We start from the raw sequence: 16,051 nt of genomic DNA, 5'->3' as shown, positions 1-16,051 counted from the left end.
AACATATACCTCATATGTGAAAATGTTGTGCTTCCAATTTGTTTGGTTGTTTATGTTCATTTATTACATTTTTTTATTGTCAGTAAAGCATATTATTTTACCATCGCCTTCAGAATGTGTGTCATCTAACATGCATATATTCTTCCCCGTCAAAGGTCTTGAGTATTTGCACCACTTTCCAGCTCACTAAAGACCTCAAAATAGTAGGATTCACAAATGGTAAATAGATCTGCTGGTGGGTAGGTACCTTCCACAGCCACCCCTCAGGAACTGCACACTGAGGCAGAGGACAGTTGTTTTATGGTGACTGGGCAGCCAGAATGTCAAATATTTAATTGCTAATCAAAACAGAAAATAAATTTTAGTATGCTTTGTTACATACTTGTGATATATTAAGCTTTAGTCTTACTACCTCATCATTTATTTGTGAATAATTTTCCTTTATTTTTTCTAGGGAGACAAAGTGGTACCAGGATTGAATAAGGGGTAGGAGGAGAGAGACATTTGCTACAGCAGAGCCATAAACAGCAGGCTGAGGAAAGAAGCATACAAACACAGAGTTAGGAAATTGTGCACCATCACAAAATCAAGATAGCCACTCATGACTAGACACAGAGTAAAAACAGAATAATTTCTATATGGCCAGATTATCTTTATGTCTTTAATTTAAACTCAAAACTTGGTTAAAAGGCAAAAAATAATCCATTTGCAAACATGATTTTGAGCAAATGAATAGTACCATTGATATCAATCAGAGCAAGAGCCATCAGTGACATAAATTAAGGAGTGGTGCAGCATGGGCTTGGGTACTGGGCTTGAAACATACTGTTGATTTGTTAAAATAGTTTGTGGCATTCTTTGCTCTACAGTGATTAAAATCTGCAGAAAAAAGTCCTGTGCCCAGTCGAGCTAGAGTCATCTCAGGTCTGTTCCCAGTCAGTGGCTTGGTTGTGCTACCCTGTTTAAAACACCAGAGCATTTAATAGAGGGGATGTGGCCAGACCCTGCCAGATGGCCTCAGGGATAGAAAACAGGCCCTGACAATTTTAGTTCTAAATTAAGATGTGGCCAGAGAGTCCCACTGACTTCAGTGGGGGCAGGGCCTCACCCACTGTATCTGACCTATATTATTTAATTTTATTTTTGCTTATAATCATAAAGCATAGAATTATAATATTGAGGCTGTGCTGATCCAAAGCTCTGGAAATCTGACTTAATTCTTTTCACACTAGGATCTTAGAGGAAGTATTTCAAAGTGATTTCCACCCTTGAGCCAGTGGGCCTGAAGCTTAAACAAGAATCTGGGGAGGGTGCAGGGCTAAGTGCTGACAAACTGCAACCATAAATCTAAAATCCTGTCTTATATCTGAACTACATTAATTCATAAGTAACTTCAGACAAGGCATGCCTTTTCCACAAAACCTTTAATGTGTAGTCTGATCTTTGTAGTGGCATAAGCAGTATTTAAAAATGCCTGAGTTTCTGTTTAAGTAGGTTTCTGTAAAGGCTTCTACTAAAATACTGTCAGTATTTTATAACACCTCTCCACCCCCCTCAGTATCTCCTCTATCACAGTGTCCGAAGTGGGGTGTGTGTAATGGCAATGCAATTTTTTGTTGACTGCTGTGGCTGCTTTTTGGTTTAATATAGTTTGCCCATGTCCTCCAGTAAGCTTCTAAGGGCAGAGAGGGTGAATGTTAGAAAGGAAACCCTTTCCTCCATGCTTTCATGAGAGGCGAAGTCAGCGGTGATTTCTGTCCCTCTTTCCAATGCATGGGAAATGGACCAAAGCACTGCAAAAACGGAAGCAGGGGAGGGATGGGCAGACGGACAGACTGTGCAATCTTAAAAGCCTCCTTTACTTAGGCTTGCAAGCTAAAAGTACCTATCACTCTTGGAATTTCATAGACAAATTCTTCTTTCAGTGTAGTTCTCTTACTTTAAATTGCTATTCATTGAGTTATAGCTGCTGAATAGGAAAATATTTCAAAGAAAATTATGTAAAATATATATCATGTGATCATGTATTTTGTTTCTTAACCTATGCTTCAAAAATGTTTAGGTACTTTTGTGTTGAAGCATGTAGAGAAGAGATTATCTTATGTGAAGTAAAAGACCTTGTAGTAAATTTATTAGAAAGTACAAAGGGGATTTGTGTAGCATGCAAGATGAAATTGAAGATGTATTTTAATCTGGTTCAACCGGAAAAACTCTACAAGTGAAATCTTTTCATTAAATTTGAAGTTATTAAATTCCATGGACTTGAGCCAGAATCTACTGCTGTTGTAAGTCCCAGTGACTTAAACAGGACTTAACCTGAAAAGTGACAAAAAGATATACAATTTTAAATAATCCACAGGGGAAGAAAAACTCTTTTCTAATATTCCCTTGGTGTGCAGCTGCCTACATTGTCAGTAGAAAGATTCATTCCCACAGAAAAAACTGCTGGCTTTTCAGTAACGACACAAACTCAAACTATTTGGACTGAAAGCTGTAATCTTTTTTTTTTGGAAAGGCTGCCATGGTGCCCTGCAAGAGTTGCAGTTATGCAGGTATTCCGACCTCTAGTCTAGATGTATCGCAGACTCTTTTTGTCAGTGCAAAAACATGATCTGTTGTGCAAGTCTACACTACATCAGGAGCTGTGAGTGGCGGAAGGGTCTCAGCTGCATAGATCTGCAGGATTGCCAGACAACAAAGCAGGGGAAAGAAGTTAAATGTAAGAAGAACTTTATTTTTCTTTCTTGGTTACAAATTATTCTTGGAACATTATTTCTGTTATATTTCTAGCCTACGTAGCTGCCAGATTTTTACATGTCTCTAAATTCTCAGATATGATGGAAACAACATACTCGATGCTTATTAATGAATTAATGTAGAAATTAGGTGTACAGTCTGTGTTAATCAGCTGGTCTCAATTCTGTAATTGGTAGAAAGAGACTGGCAGTTCCAGGGAGTGCTTTACTCCCTCCTGCAACAGATGCTAGTGGATTGAATCACATTCTGAAAAGGCAGACATCTTTCTCCATTGACGAGCCTAGATTTTGCTATGCTACAGCATAGTTTGTTGACAGCTTAATTTCCTGTAGATAGCATTAGTGTCAGATTTATATACTAATACAATAAAAAGTAGCAATCATGAGCAATGCTGGAGGATTATGAGAATAAAATAAAACAACCCTGAAGTGAGTAGAGTGTAAATCAGAAGTTTGTCATCCCCTCAAACAGGCAGAGGGGGGAAGAAAAAGCCTTAGCCTATTTTTCCAGCTAGCAGTTACTACGTAGTGCTTAGTAGAAAATACTTCTAAAATGAGGCAGTAGAAATTGTATTAAGTTGTAGACAAGTTCTGTATCCCAGGTGATACACAGACTTGTGGAACATCAGGCTACTCATTAAAAAAATATTAGAGACATTCTACTGTGTCTTTGAGCACTTTGTTCAATTAACATTCAGAACCGAGCTAAATTACTGCCCTACAACATCCATAAGCAGAGTATGTACTCAGCTCACTGTTTTCTTTTTGCACAGAAGCTAGATAAATATTCCCCAGCTGAGTTAATATGAATATTTAGTTGGCTTTAGGGATAGAACTTTCCCTGTGTTTTAAAGTAGAAAATCTTTACTGAACCAATGTGTTTAGTCAGATTATTTTATTGTTGGATAAAAGTGGAAAAAAACCTTGTTCCTTAAATGTTTCACACCAAGACTTGGAGAAGTGCTATGATTAGCATTTGTCTTGTACTCTAGCTATATTCAATACTATGAAGAATTTTTGGAGTAAAGGTAGCAGTTTTCCCCATCTCCCTGCTACTGAAAGCACAGTGGCTTCCACAAAAACCCCAGCACTTCCTAGCACATATTGCGTCTTGGTGTTCAAGATATAGTAGTGCTTTCATAGAACTCAAATGGGGAAATGTATGCAGAGAGGAGTAGGAAACTTAGTAACATCAAAACAGCTGCAGGGTTGAATGTCAAAGAAATTTCTGGGTTTCAATTCTTTGTGGCAATCAGTGTTGTTTTTATCAGCATTTTTAGCATTATTACAGATTTCTTTCTCCCCATCACTGGGATATTCATAGCAGGATGAAAGGAAAACGAATTAGATTCATAACCAAACTTGTATATAATTTGCCCTTCACCTTCCTTTGGATCAAGGCACTGAGGAGTTTCAGTTAACTCACGCCATACGGTAGGTGAGAATGCTGTTATGACAGTGCCAAATTCTGAGCTCACGGTCATTCTAACTTATGCAGAGTTAACTCCTCCGCAGTCCTGTTATTAAGCTCCCTGAGTTTATTTGCTTGTTGCTTTGTTTTGCACTCTAATTTTTTAGAGTGCAAATTGATTGCAATCTAATTTTCCTAAGATCTCAAAATACTCTTAAATGTTATTTTGTTTCATTACAATCTTTTTGATCCTAATTCTATAAAGCCAAGTACTTCTAATGCCTTTTGTTACCACATTAACCATTTCTATTCCCTCAATATTTTTTGCATTTCCTTTTAATCTCTTAATAAGTTTCTCACACACTGTTTTTATATCCTGTGGAGAAAGATCTGCAATCGCAATCAGGAAATTACCCCACAAACCATAGTTTTTGAATGCTCATATGAAAAGGATGTAAACAAGGTTTCTCTGCTTTAATCATTAAGATCTTTTACTGATTTTCCTCTTGGAAAAACTCGCACCATACTTCATTCTTGTCTGGTATATTCTAGTAGGCACAGCAGTGCAGAACGTCTTTTCCTTGCTAATTAGCATACATGCCTCAACAATAGATGCCTTTTCATCATTAGTAAATCCATTTATATGGCATGCTCTCTTACGATTTTACTTAATCTAGCTAAGAGGCGTGTAAGTTTCCTGGGTTTTTTTGCTTTCTCTAAATAGCTTTGCCAGCCATCATCAAGTGGTTCTTTGCACTCAGAATTGCTTAGCTCCCTTGCCTTCAAACGAAATGTTCTCCTAGTTTGACATGACTGATATTTTGTTTCCTAACAATACAGACAAGTAGGCAAGGTACAGGTGTTATTTTTAAAAAATTATTTTCAATATTCTTTTTAATAAGCACAGTCTTTTCTCTACCATGCACAGCTGCACAACTTGCAAAAGTATTTTGGCTGAAAGTGCATGTATGTTAAGCTATGTGTAATAGTGGGTCCCATTTTTCCTTAATGCTTGCTAATAAATTGCTTCAATTTTGTTGGTGCATCTTTATCTGTGATATACATTACCCTTTGATTTATCATGCCACCTCATATTTTTTTCAAGGTCATTTTTCTGAAAGATTATATGTTGTGTTCATTTGTCAAAGCTCTTTCAAAAAAATCAATCAACCTTTGTTGTTTTATAGTTACATTCTTATCTTTTGGACTGAAAAAATTCAACTGCCTGAAAAAAAATCTCTGTAGTTGTTCTCAAACAATTTGTTTCATTGATGTTATTTTTGTTTCTCTTCTTTTTTTTTCCTTGACAAAAAAATGAGAAGAAAGCTAAGATTTGGAGTTTTTAGTGGTATGCTCCATCATACTCTTCTTTTTGCCACATTCCTTTTTTTAATTTGACATTCAAAGCACACACAGCATTTTCTATAAGGTAAATTGGACAAATTATGTCTCTGTGGCTGGAAAATGTCCCTCCAAAATCAAATGTTAGGAGTTCAAATGGTATGAAAAAACCCCGCAAGTATTTGCATAGGTCAGTGTTCACTATTCTTGGATACCACAGAGTCTGGAAATTGCCAGAACTGTGTGCAGATGTACTTTAATTAGCTTGAACCCCAAATAAAATTGAAACCAAGGGAACTGGCATTTCATTAAATATTGCAAAAACTAGGAACATTTTTATAGCATAAGGAAGAGAGAATATCTTGGTATCAGACGTGGTTTTCTTATATTAAGATGTTATCCAAACCATATGGACATAAGAACTACCATTTTGTGTCTAAGATCTGCATAATCTAGAAAAGCCAGGGACCAGTATCAGATACTTAGGAAGGAGTTTCCCAGATTGATTCAACTCTTCAAAAAATCTCTTGTGTAGACAGACCTCTTGTCCCCTTCATTTTAAAGCACCATATACAAGATTTCTAAAAGCTGAACTCTAGCACCTGACAGTGTAACCCAACGCCATTCACTGTGTGCTATTTGCAATCTGTTTGCAGACTGCCTGTAGGATTTCCCAACAGAAAGCAGCCTCCAGCTAACAAAAAACAGGAAGATGATGTATTTAAAACATCCACAAAAAGGTTACATACCTAGGAACCAGGGTAAGGTATCGATAAAATTGTAACTCCTCTGTGAACTGTAGTTAGTGACAACATTGGAGACCAGACTCCAGGCTGTTAAATGTCCAAGAGGCAGCTTGGGAGGCAGAGATCCATAACCAGCTCCCCCCTTGCTATGAACAGATCTTGCAGTGGGAAAAAGATCTAGCTGTTCTATTATTACATGTAAGTGATTATTTAGATTCCCCCAAACGGACCTAATAATTAAAATGGCTAAATATGCAACTATCTACTCACTACAGACACTCACTTTGAATTCCTAGACTTTTGCAGTTGTTTACTGAACATGTTTCATTTAATATTTGCAACAGGCTGGTAGTATGTGTTATAGATGATTGCTGTGCCTCAGCTGATGAGTGGAAGTCATTAAGCTGTAATAGCTTGCTTACCTATGGTCGTTTATCTGTGAATCTATCCTTTGACTTTTCAGGTCAAATAGATTAGCCCCACTAGAAGTGTGCTTCAGTGGTGGGTTTGAAACAAAATTAAGAATATAGAAAAATTTCTGCAAAATATTCTTGGTGTGACAAGAGCAAGCAGAAGTTGTTACATTATGAGCAGAAGAAGAATCAGAAAATAAGCACACTCGATGCACTTGAGAAGTCTATTAAAAGCTATCTTTATTTTTTAAATTCTAATAATTTTTAATCATATCAAACTAAGTCGTTTATTTTGTACGCATGGGAACACACTCATGCAGAGTAGGAAAGTCAGACTTTAAATTGTAATACTGTAGCATTTTCAAATGTGAGAGGTCATTCAGAGCATCTGCTTGTTCAGTTGCATCATTGCTTAGTGTTTCTCTCTTTAAATGCATGCCTAACTCCTTTGTGGCCTTATCCAAAGCCATCACCACTCTTACTGCTGGAAGCCCTACTTCCTGCACATTCCCTATGCCGCGTCAGAAAGCAAAGATTCACTATTTCTTATATGCATTTTGTCTCAGATTTTTGTTTGAGAGCGAGGAAGTTTTATATTTAGACCCAGAAGAAAAATGCATTCCTTCTTTGAATTAAAAATGAAACAAAAGGGGGCAAGTATTCTGAAAAGCTGTCTTTAAGGGGCAAAACCCCCTTTCATTTAGCACAGAGTTCCTAAATCTTTTCTACGCTTCCCAAGCCTCCATTAGTTGAATAGGATTACAAGTAGTTTACATCAGCAAGGTGCTAGCAAGCAAGCATGGCCTCAGCCCCAGTCTTCTACACACACAGTCGTTTCACCACTCAGCAGTGAGACGTGTTCAGCAGACTGCTGGGTCCCTTGTTCTCTGTCGTAAAATGATTCACTTCAGTAAATACCACTCTGGCGAAATTCAGTGAGGAATAGGAAACTTGATGTCACTGTAATAGCTTTAAAGGGCAAATTCAATTGTCCCTGCACAAACGTAAGTAGTGGAAAGCTGAGCTTGAGCTGAACAGAAAATGATTTGATTAACAGATCATTTAAAGTAGAAAAGGCACAATGACTTATTCAAGTGGCTTTGTGTAGCACAAACAAGATTGCCAAGGGGCAGAAATATTGTTGACAATAGAAGAAGCGTTAAAGTAAAGCACAGACCTTCTGCAGGAGAGACCCTTTCTCTGATATATTTTTCTATAGCATCTAAATCCTGAAAGTATTCAGTAAAACTTGGAGTTAGTCAGTAACATATTACAGTACTGCTGGAGAGGTAGTGCAAGATGAGAAAGGAAAGGAGACCAGGAACTCTAAATCTCTGAAACAAAGGTATGATTCTCAGCTCTTAGAAGGAAAAGGAGGATGAATCTTGGTAGGGAAGCATATATTAATTTGATTTCTTCTTTTACTTTTTTGGTTGTCTATACTTAACTTTTGTTGTTGTCTTTTTTTCCTGGTTGAACTGATCTGCTTCCACAAACACAACTTTTTCTGATACCCTAAACATGAATTATAAGCTGAATTTGGAAGTGTGCTTACTGGGATGAATTAACAAAGTAGATTTCTTGCATCCCAGCACAACTGTTGTGCATCTGCAAATTCCTCCCATCCAGCAATCGATCTGCCTAAGCCCAGACAGCAGAGACTTGAGGCTCTGGGATCCAGCACTTGGGGAATTCTCAGCCTGTCAGTTTTGTGCTAGCGTGCTTCCTTTCAGGCCCTAGATTATAAAGGTGTTTCCAGGTTCTTCCATTTTAATAATAGCAGAGCTTTCAGGCAGACCAGCCAGGCATGGAGAAATACCCTTTTCTCGTTAAAAATTCCTGTACTGCAGATCAGGGCAGAAACTAATTCACTGTCGGGAAGTACTGAAAATGAGAGATGCCTGATTCTTTTCTTTCTCTTTGTGTTCCCTAATCATCTTGGTTCCATATTATTCCATGATTTTAGCTGTGCTTCCTCAGCTTGTTCATCACCATGATGATCAAAGCACCCTCCACTGTTTTCTCCTCTTTGAAAATGGTGCCTAACACAGAGCACTTCCAAAGTGAAACATCTTGGGTTAATTCACTGCCTAAGATTTGTGCAGTTGTTTCTTGTTCACCATGTACAGGCAAAAATGGGCTAATTTGAACTTCATAATGAGAGACAAGTGTACTTCATCTGGAATGACTTGCCATTTAGTTTCAAACATTTAATAATTACATACTTAATTTTTTTGTGAGAAAACAATATTCACGATACAACATGTGATTATAGTCAGAAAGACAAAACTTAAGTAAAACCATCTTGTAAATGAGATATAACTGCATTCACAAGGCTCTTGTCTGTAGATCACAAAGCTTTGCAAAAGCATACGTACTTCTAATCTCCTCATACATGGGGTAACTTATTTCTGTTGAATCACTTTTCTTTATGCCATAGCTGCGTGCAATGTTTGTAATAAAGAGCAGGACTGCATAGTGTACTCCATAAACAGTCAATTAGACCACTGATACTTAGAAGTAATTTTAAATATGAATTAAATGGTGGGAAAGAAAATGATATTTAAACTGCAAAAGCACTCTTTCAAATTAAAAACATGAGATGTGAACCAAAAAAAAAAGCAAACTAGTGAGCTCCACTGGAACAGCATGCAGCCAGCTGCTTGGGAATATGCTGTGTCCTAAGAAGCTGTTATGCAGACTAGAGTAGGCAGCGTACACAACTACAAACGTGTGAAGAGCACAAAAAGAGAATTATGTAACAATTGCTTACATAGCATGAGGAGAAATACTGCTCAATTATTAAGTAACACTGGCCCTATCAGAGAAAGTGAAATCTTGTCTGTTTTGTTTTGTTTTTTCTTTTTGTTCTAGTAAATGATTTTGCAAATGCAAGTACTTTATTTCTTCTTGAAGCAAGTAAATTTATATCTCACTACTCTGCTCCCCAGATTATAATGTCATCCATCCCTTTTGGGGGGGACATTATTAACATTCTCTCAGAGGATGAAATTCTGTTCTTCAAGAGGTTGGTTCACTGCTGGTCACTGAAAGTTTTCTCATCTCATTCCTTTGTGTTCGCTCATCCCACAGTAGGTGCCTGTTCACTAGTCATATTTCTGCTATTGACTGTATTTATTCACCTACATCAGCATCCTTGGGTTGCTGGGGTTTTTTCATATCTAGTGCCTCTGTTCATTCCCCCTGGAAACCAAACATTCTGTTCTATTAAACAATTTATTCAAAATTTCTTATTTCCAGCCCATATTTTTGAGTACTTAAATATCTCAAAGACAGAGGGAGATAGGAGTTTAGCCCCTTTTTGAGCTTTCTGATAGCTCACTGTATTGACATACAAAATGTCAGTTATTTGAAAATTTTACTTTGATGTGATACCATCTGATGTATTAATTATTATTATTATTTTATAACTATTTATTACTATTTATTATTAACTATTTATGCTTATTGCATTATCTTTATTCACTTACATTAAAAAGATTGAGTATTTGGTATACAAACCATTATTATAAAAACAAGAATAACTATTTATGATGTTAGATGCTCAAATCTGTATTTTCCCCCACCCTGGAAAGTCCAAGAAAATTAATGAAATGTTATGCAATAAGACTGGGGGTTTTAATTTTAAGTCAAGTATTTTGGCATCTTTCATAGTACATTAGTCTAATATTAGTCCTGTTTCAACAGAAACATGACTAATGGCTTAGGTTGGTAAAGATAACATTCCATAAATCACTTACAATTTCAAATTAAGGGGATTTAAAGTTCTCAGAATCTGCTCAGGTTTCACTTAGCTGTAAAAAAATGGATACAAGACATTATTCTTTGAGAAAGTGGTAAGTAAAAACAAGGGAAAGCTAACTGACTTCTATGTATTTGAGAAAAATAGTTGCTATGTGTCCTTGAATTTTGTATTAATAGCATTCCCGCATGTACTTTTATATCAACATTTCCAGGAATTTCTATCTGATATACCACAGTAAATTTGTCCACTGTGGGTGGCAAACACCATTAGTAACAGAGACACGCACTACAGCTGTGGGAATTTCCATCCCAAAATGATCAATTTGAAATATGCCGCCATTGCTTGTCCTCTCCTCCATCATGCGATCTTGTTTGCAAAGTAAAAGGCAATTGCCATTTCTTGGTGAAAACTTGCAAAGATACATTATGGACGTGAAGCATGGAGGTTTTTAATGACATCAGTGCTTTACTGCTGTGTATGAGTGTCACCAACAATGATGTCTAGAGTTGGTTCACATTCTGATCAGCAACCCACAACACAGCATAAGGCTAATTGCTGCATACTGTTGTTCATTGGAAAAAGTGTGTCTTTCAGATATTCTTTTTAATGTCTTCTTTTTCTCACCCAAAGAAGAAAAAGGTATGTGAATGTCCAGTGGACACTTCACAGTGAATGTTTTAAACCACTTCCAGACATGCCTTTGAAAGTCAGTGGGCATCAGTGGAATTCCCTAAGAACTCAGGGCTTCTAGGATTAAATCATCAGTGGTGACATTAACACTCAGGTTTTCTTCTCTAATTGCCATTTGTTCTTATTTCCACCCTGTAAATCTTTCTTTGTTGAAAGGGAAAGATCATCTTTTCTTCCATAATTTACATAAATTTTGAAAGATACAGTATATTGAAGTCTCTGGCACAGGAAAAAAAAAATCAAAGTGAGCTACACCAGGTAATTAGCACAAGATTTTCAGTTTTAAAGCTTTACACAACATAAACTCAGAAGTTCTTTTTTAAGAAGAAAAACATTTGAATTAGTATACGCTATTGCAGACAATAACTATATCTTATTAAATGTTTCCTGAGAGTCCACTAGCTCTGTCCTAAAAATGCATTAGTTCAGCAGTTCATAACAGAGCCAAACCTAAATAGATATCAAAATTCTATACAGACACATAGAGACTGTTTGAAAGTTGTTCATCTTGGCCATGTGGCAATTAAACGTTTGTTGATTTTCTATGAGTGTTTGCATATTGCAGGTTTCTTTCCCTTTTAGTGGAAGGTTGTATTGAGGGCCAAAATATTGTGCAACAAAATGACGCCATAAAAGTGATCATCTCAGTATAGGGAACTACTTACAGGTAATCCCATAATTAACAAACAAAGAAAAATTAACAATATTTTTTCATACTCATAATGTTTCACATCTAAATGGTATTCATTATATATTTTGTTACACATTTTACGTATTTCAGTTGGCAAATTAAAAAAGGCATCTGAAACACAGTATTTTGTGTGTGTGTAGCTTTGCTTTTGTTCTTTTTTTTTAATTGGAAATGCAGCCTTGCAACATGTGCATGATTGTAGATTTTCATAGTGTAAAATTACTGTAATTTTATCTGTTCAGGAAGTCAGAAAGGGATTTAACAAGTAGTCAAGATTAAACTAGGAAGTAATATAAAGGCAGAGTGTATATATTTTGCACTTTTAAATAACCTTTTATAACAAGAGAACCCATTATCGTACAGTATACTGTAATTCCACTTTCTAGTGATACTCTTGCTATTGTCACAGTGTTGTCTTTACATCTGGATATGAATAGTTTGTATATGTAGACACTTCAAAAGTGATTTCTATAATGGAATATGTGCTCCCTGTCACTGTTATTAACATCCAACTGGAAAAATATTCACCAAATATTTTTTTTATAAATTATGAATGTACAGTGTAAATTAGTAAATCAACTATTGTAGCAATGAAGAGATGCACTTTAAAAATGTAGAAGTGTTTATCTCCAAGAGTGTTATTTTGTATAGATGTTTTTGAATAAATAATTTATTGCTCATCGGTGGTTTTTTCTCATTTATGAAATAAATATAAGGAATTTGTTAGCAGCTATTTGAGGTTTATATTTTATCATCAGTGATTTGGTGGGTATCTTACTTTTTAAAATGAAATGTTTGTAATTGGATCAGTAAAGGACTTAGTCACTTTCACCTTTCATTTAATAAATCATCGTTGGCTTGATCTAGTTCCTATGACGAAGCCTAGGTGTAATCCGTGATGCAGCCCGTAGTCCTTCTCATGATCAGCCGGCGAGGGGACCTGGCCACAGCAGCTTCTTTCAGCCATGACGACTAGTTTTGGCCGTGGAAATCAAGGTATGGAGAAAGGGATACATAACAAGTGCTTTCAGTCTTAGACAGGACAAAACAAAGTCAGGGTCTGGCCTTTGTCTATAATCTAGAATAAGGAATTAGAAGCACTCCCCCTTCCCATGATTTAAATACAGCCAGTTGAGATTTACTGGGAAACATAATGACCACGATATACATACGTTTCAGTGAGAGATAGTGCTGAAATCTCGAATCAAAAGGTGCTAAACAGCAAAATGTCTGCAGCCTTCAAAGCTGGGCATAATTCAGATTTGTAATTTGAGATTTCTTGTATACTTGTTCCTTGCTTTGCTAACAGAGGAAAAATGTAACGCGTTAGGATCACTGTCAAGTCTACTGGGCAGATGTTTGGAAAAAGGGACTTCAGAAAAGTTTTATAAACTTTTTTTTTAAACTTTTCTAGTATATCTAGCCTCTAAGAAGAAAACACATTTACCACCATATAGGTGATACTCATATTCTTAATAGTGGAATCATCCACTTGTAGGGACTGTTAATTTTAGAAAGAAATTCTTCCTAAAGGAAATAACAGTATTTCAAGAAGAAGAGAATATATTCTGAATGAAAAATAAGTCCTGAATTTAAACCTAAAAGAAAAACAGTATGTGCTAGTAATGGAGCTGAGCTTTCTTTCTTAGGTAATGCCAATACAGTGTAATCAAAGGCAACCTGTAAGTAGTTAACACATTTCAGTCACCCCATCTCTTAGTCTTTAACTAGTATCACAAAAGTGTATCTGAAGTGAGACTTAGGCAACTAAACTGAAAGTAGACATTAAAAAAGCAACCACAGAAAAAGTCTTCTGTCTGTCACCAAATCTCAAGGCTGCAAATCTTTAAATGCCCTTAATACCCAAAATTTCCATGTCTGCTGATGTGATCTCCATGTAGGCAGAGGGCAAACAATTGGGAGGAAGGCTGCTTGGTCCAGGGAAAGGCTTGGTGCTACAGTGCATTTTAAAGTGGTCAGACCGGTCTCTTCACAAAATGACATGGCAGCTGCCATTTCTGTTAAAATATGTACTTCCAGGCGGGGAGAGGCAGCGTGACCCCGTTATTTAACTGCCTGGTGATTACAGCACTGGACCCAGAGGGGAAATGTTCTTTTAACAAGCGAGCTCCTAGAGCAGCTAGGTTTTTAGATGGTGTCGCTTCCTGCCTGTCCCCCCTTCCCTGCTCAGGGCTACCCCCTGAGAAGAAGCAGCAGCAGAGGAGAGTATGCGCCTGCGCCGTAGGTCGCAGCGTGGCATCTCGGCTCCAGCAGTCCCTGAAGGGTGCTGGTTCGGTACGCCAGCCTTTGAGCAGCAGCAATGCAGGAAAGACGGGACGGGCAGGGCAGAGAGCCGGGGGGGCCGCGCAGTCTTTAGGCAACTACTCTTTGCCTCGGCATGTGCCGGAGCCCTTGGGTGTAGTGTCGAAGCTGCCTTCTTCGTCTCAAGAGGCTGCTGTGAATGGCAGCACTTTTTGGCCTCCTGCTGAGGTTGTGCTGCTATTGAGGGGAGGAGGCAGATTTGCCGAGGAGGGAGAGTAAACACAGATTAAGGTGCAAGCTTCTGTAACCCAGCAGGCAGGGCACTCGTCGGGAGGTGTAATCCTGAGCTCTGGTCCCCTTTCCAAAGAGAAAAATGCAGACATGTGAGGAAGGTCTCCTTTATGCACAGCTTAAATTGCATTTTACTACAACATATTGGACTTTTTCACTTCCCTGTGGTAGTAAATTGTGCTTCTCATGGCAATAGATGTAATTGCTTTGCACTAAATTATATTAACTATTTCAGATGGTTTGTTCTACTTCATGCTTGCAATGACAGAGCTGAGTTATTTTCTGTGGTATGTAGCTCAAAAGAGAAGAAAATTCCTGCTCCTTGGGAAAAAAATGGGGTTTTTTCAACTGCAGAAAAAATGTTCAGACAGTGGCTAATTTAAAAGTAATAACATTTCTTTTGTTCTTATGATTTTTAATGCTGGTTGCTGTTAGTTGTAAACTTCCTGACTTTTTCTGAGAAAGGGAGCTGTTCTTCACAGTTCACTTTTGTTAACCTAGGTCATACTCGCTCTTCACTGCAGCCCATGAACTCAGGAGGGGTAGCGTTGCACCTGACAGAGAGATGGGTAGGTTAATTTTTAAGTACTCAAAGAGAAGAGGCTGTCTTCCTTTTCTTTCTTCTGAGAGCTGGACTTTGTTGTTCATATGCAGCCTTGTTTAATGATTCAGGTGCAGCTTTTGTGCATCTGAAGGGGGAACTTTACTTGATGGTGTCAAAAGTAGAGCAAGAAGAGCTTAAGAATACTTGTTCAGTATCTATGCCCTCTGTGAAACTCCCATTGCATGAAATACTTATTGCCTACCCAGCACAGAGGTCGCTGGTCTAAGAGCCCACCCTTTCTTACCTAAGAAGTTGCAACAAGCTCAGATTTGCAGAACAGTCTTCTCTTGTGCTCTCAGAGTGGGTAGTTTTCAACCCAACAGCAGCCCCAGGCCCTTTCTGCAGACCTACACCAGTCTGACAGTTTGGTAGGGAGCACCTCAAAATCAAAGGATTTTACTTAAAGGATATTTGTCTAATTAGCATGAAGTATTACTTATTCATGGTTTTTAAAGCATGTAAGACCCTCCCTGTTAGATACAAAATTATGACGGAAATCAGGAGAATGGTTAAGTGACAATTAAAAGAGACCCAGGACAGAAGAAGTAGGGTAAAGAACAAAAAATAGGAAGGAAAAGAGAGAGAGAGGGATGGAGAAAGGAGGAGCAAATGGAGGGTGGGGGCATGAGAAAGGGTTGGAAAACTGGAAATAGAAATGTGGCATCAGCAAGAGGGACCTGCATGAAGACAGTGAGAGAGGTAAAGGTAAATGAGGGAAGGGATGGAGGGAGGGTGGCCTGGCCTGGAAAAGTGGCAAATGCCTGTACCTTTGAGAATCAGAGTGGGGTTCCCTTTCAGATGTTAACATTGAGCATATTGAGGTGTGCACTGGGGAGGGGGGGCAGGAAGCAGGATGGAAAAAACACTGAATAGAGCTGGGTCAAAGGGGGCTTGTAAGGTGAGACTTTTCCTGGTGCTGCAGATGAGTTGCTGGAGTTTGTTACAACCATAAAATTACTGAAAATAGCTAGAAAAAGATCAAGGTTGGAAGGAAGGATCTCAAAAGGGCAGGGCCTTGTATTTGAATGTCTTGGCCAGAATATTTAAACCTTACCTATTTTCAGGGCTATTTTGGTGTAA

Source organism: Mycteria americana, chromosome 3 (assembly GCF_035582795.1).
Source record: "Mycteria americana isolate JAX WOST 10 ecotype Jacksonville Zoo and Gardens chromosome 3, USCA_MyAme_1.0, whole genome shotgun sequence".
NCBI lineage: Eukaryota > Metazoa > Chordata > Aves > Ciconiiformes > Ciconiidae > Mycteria > Mycteria americana.
This window is presented reverse-complemented; position numbering follows the sequence as displayed.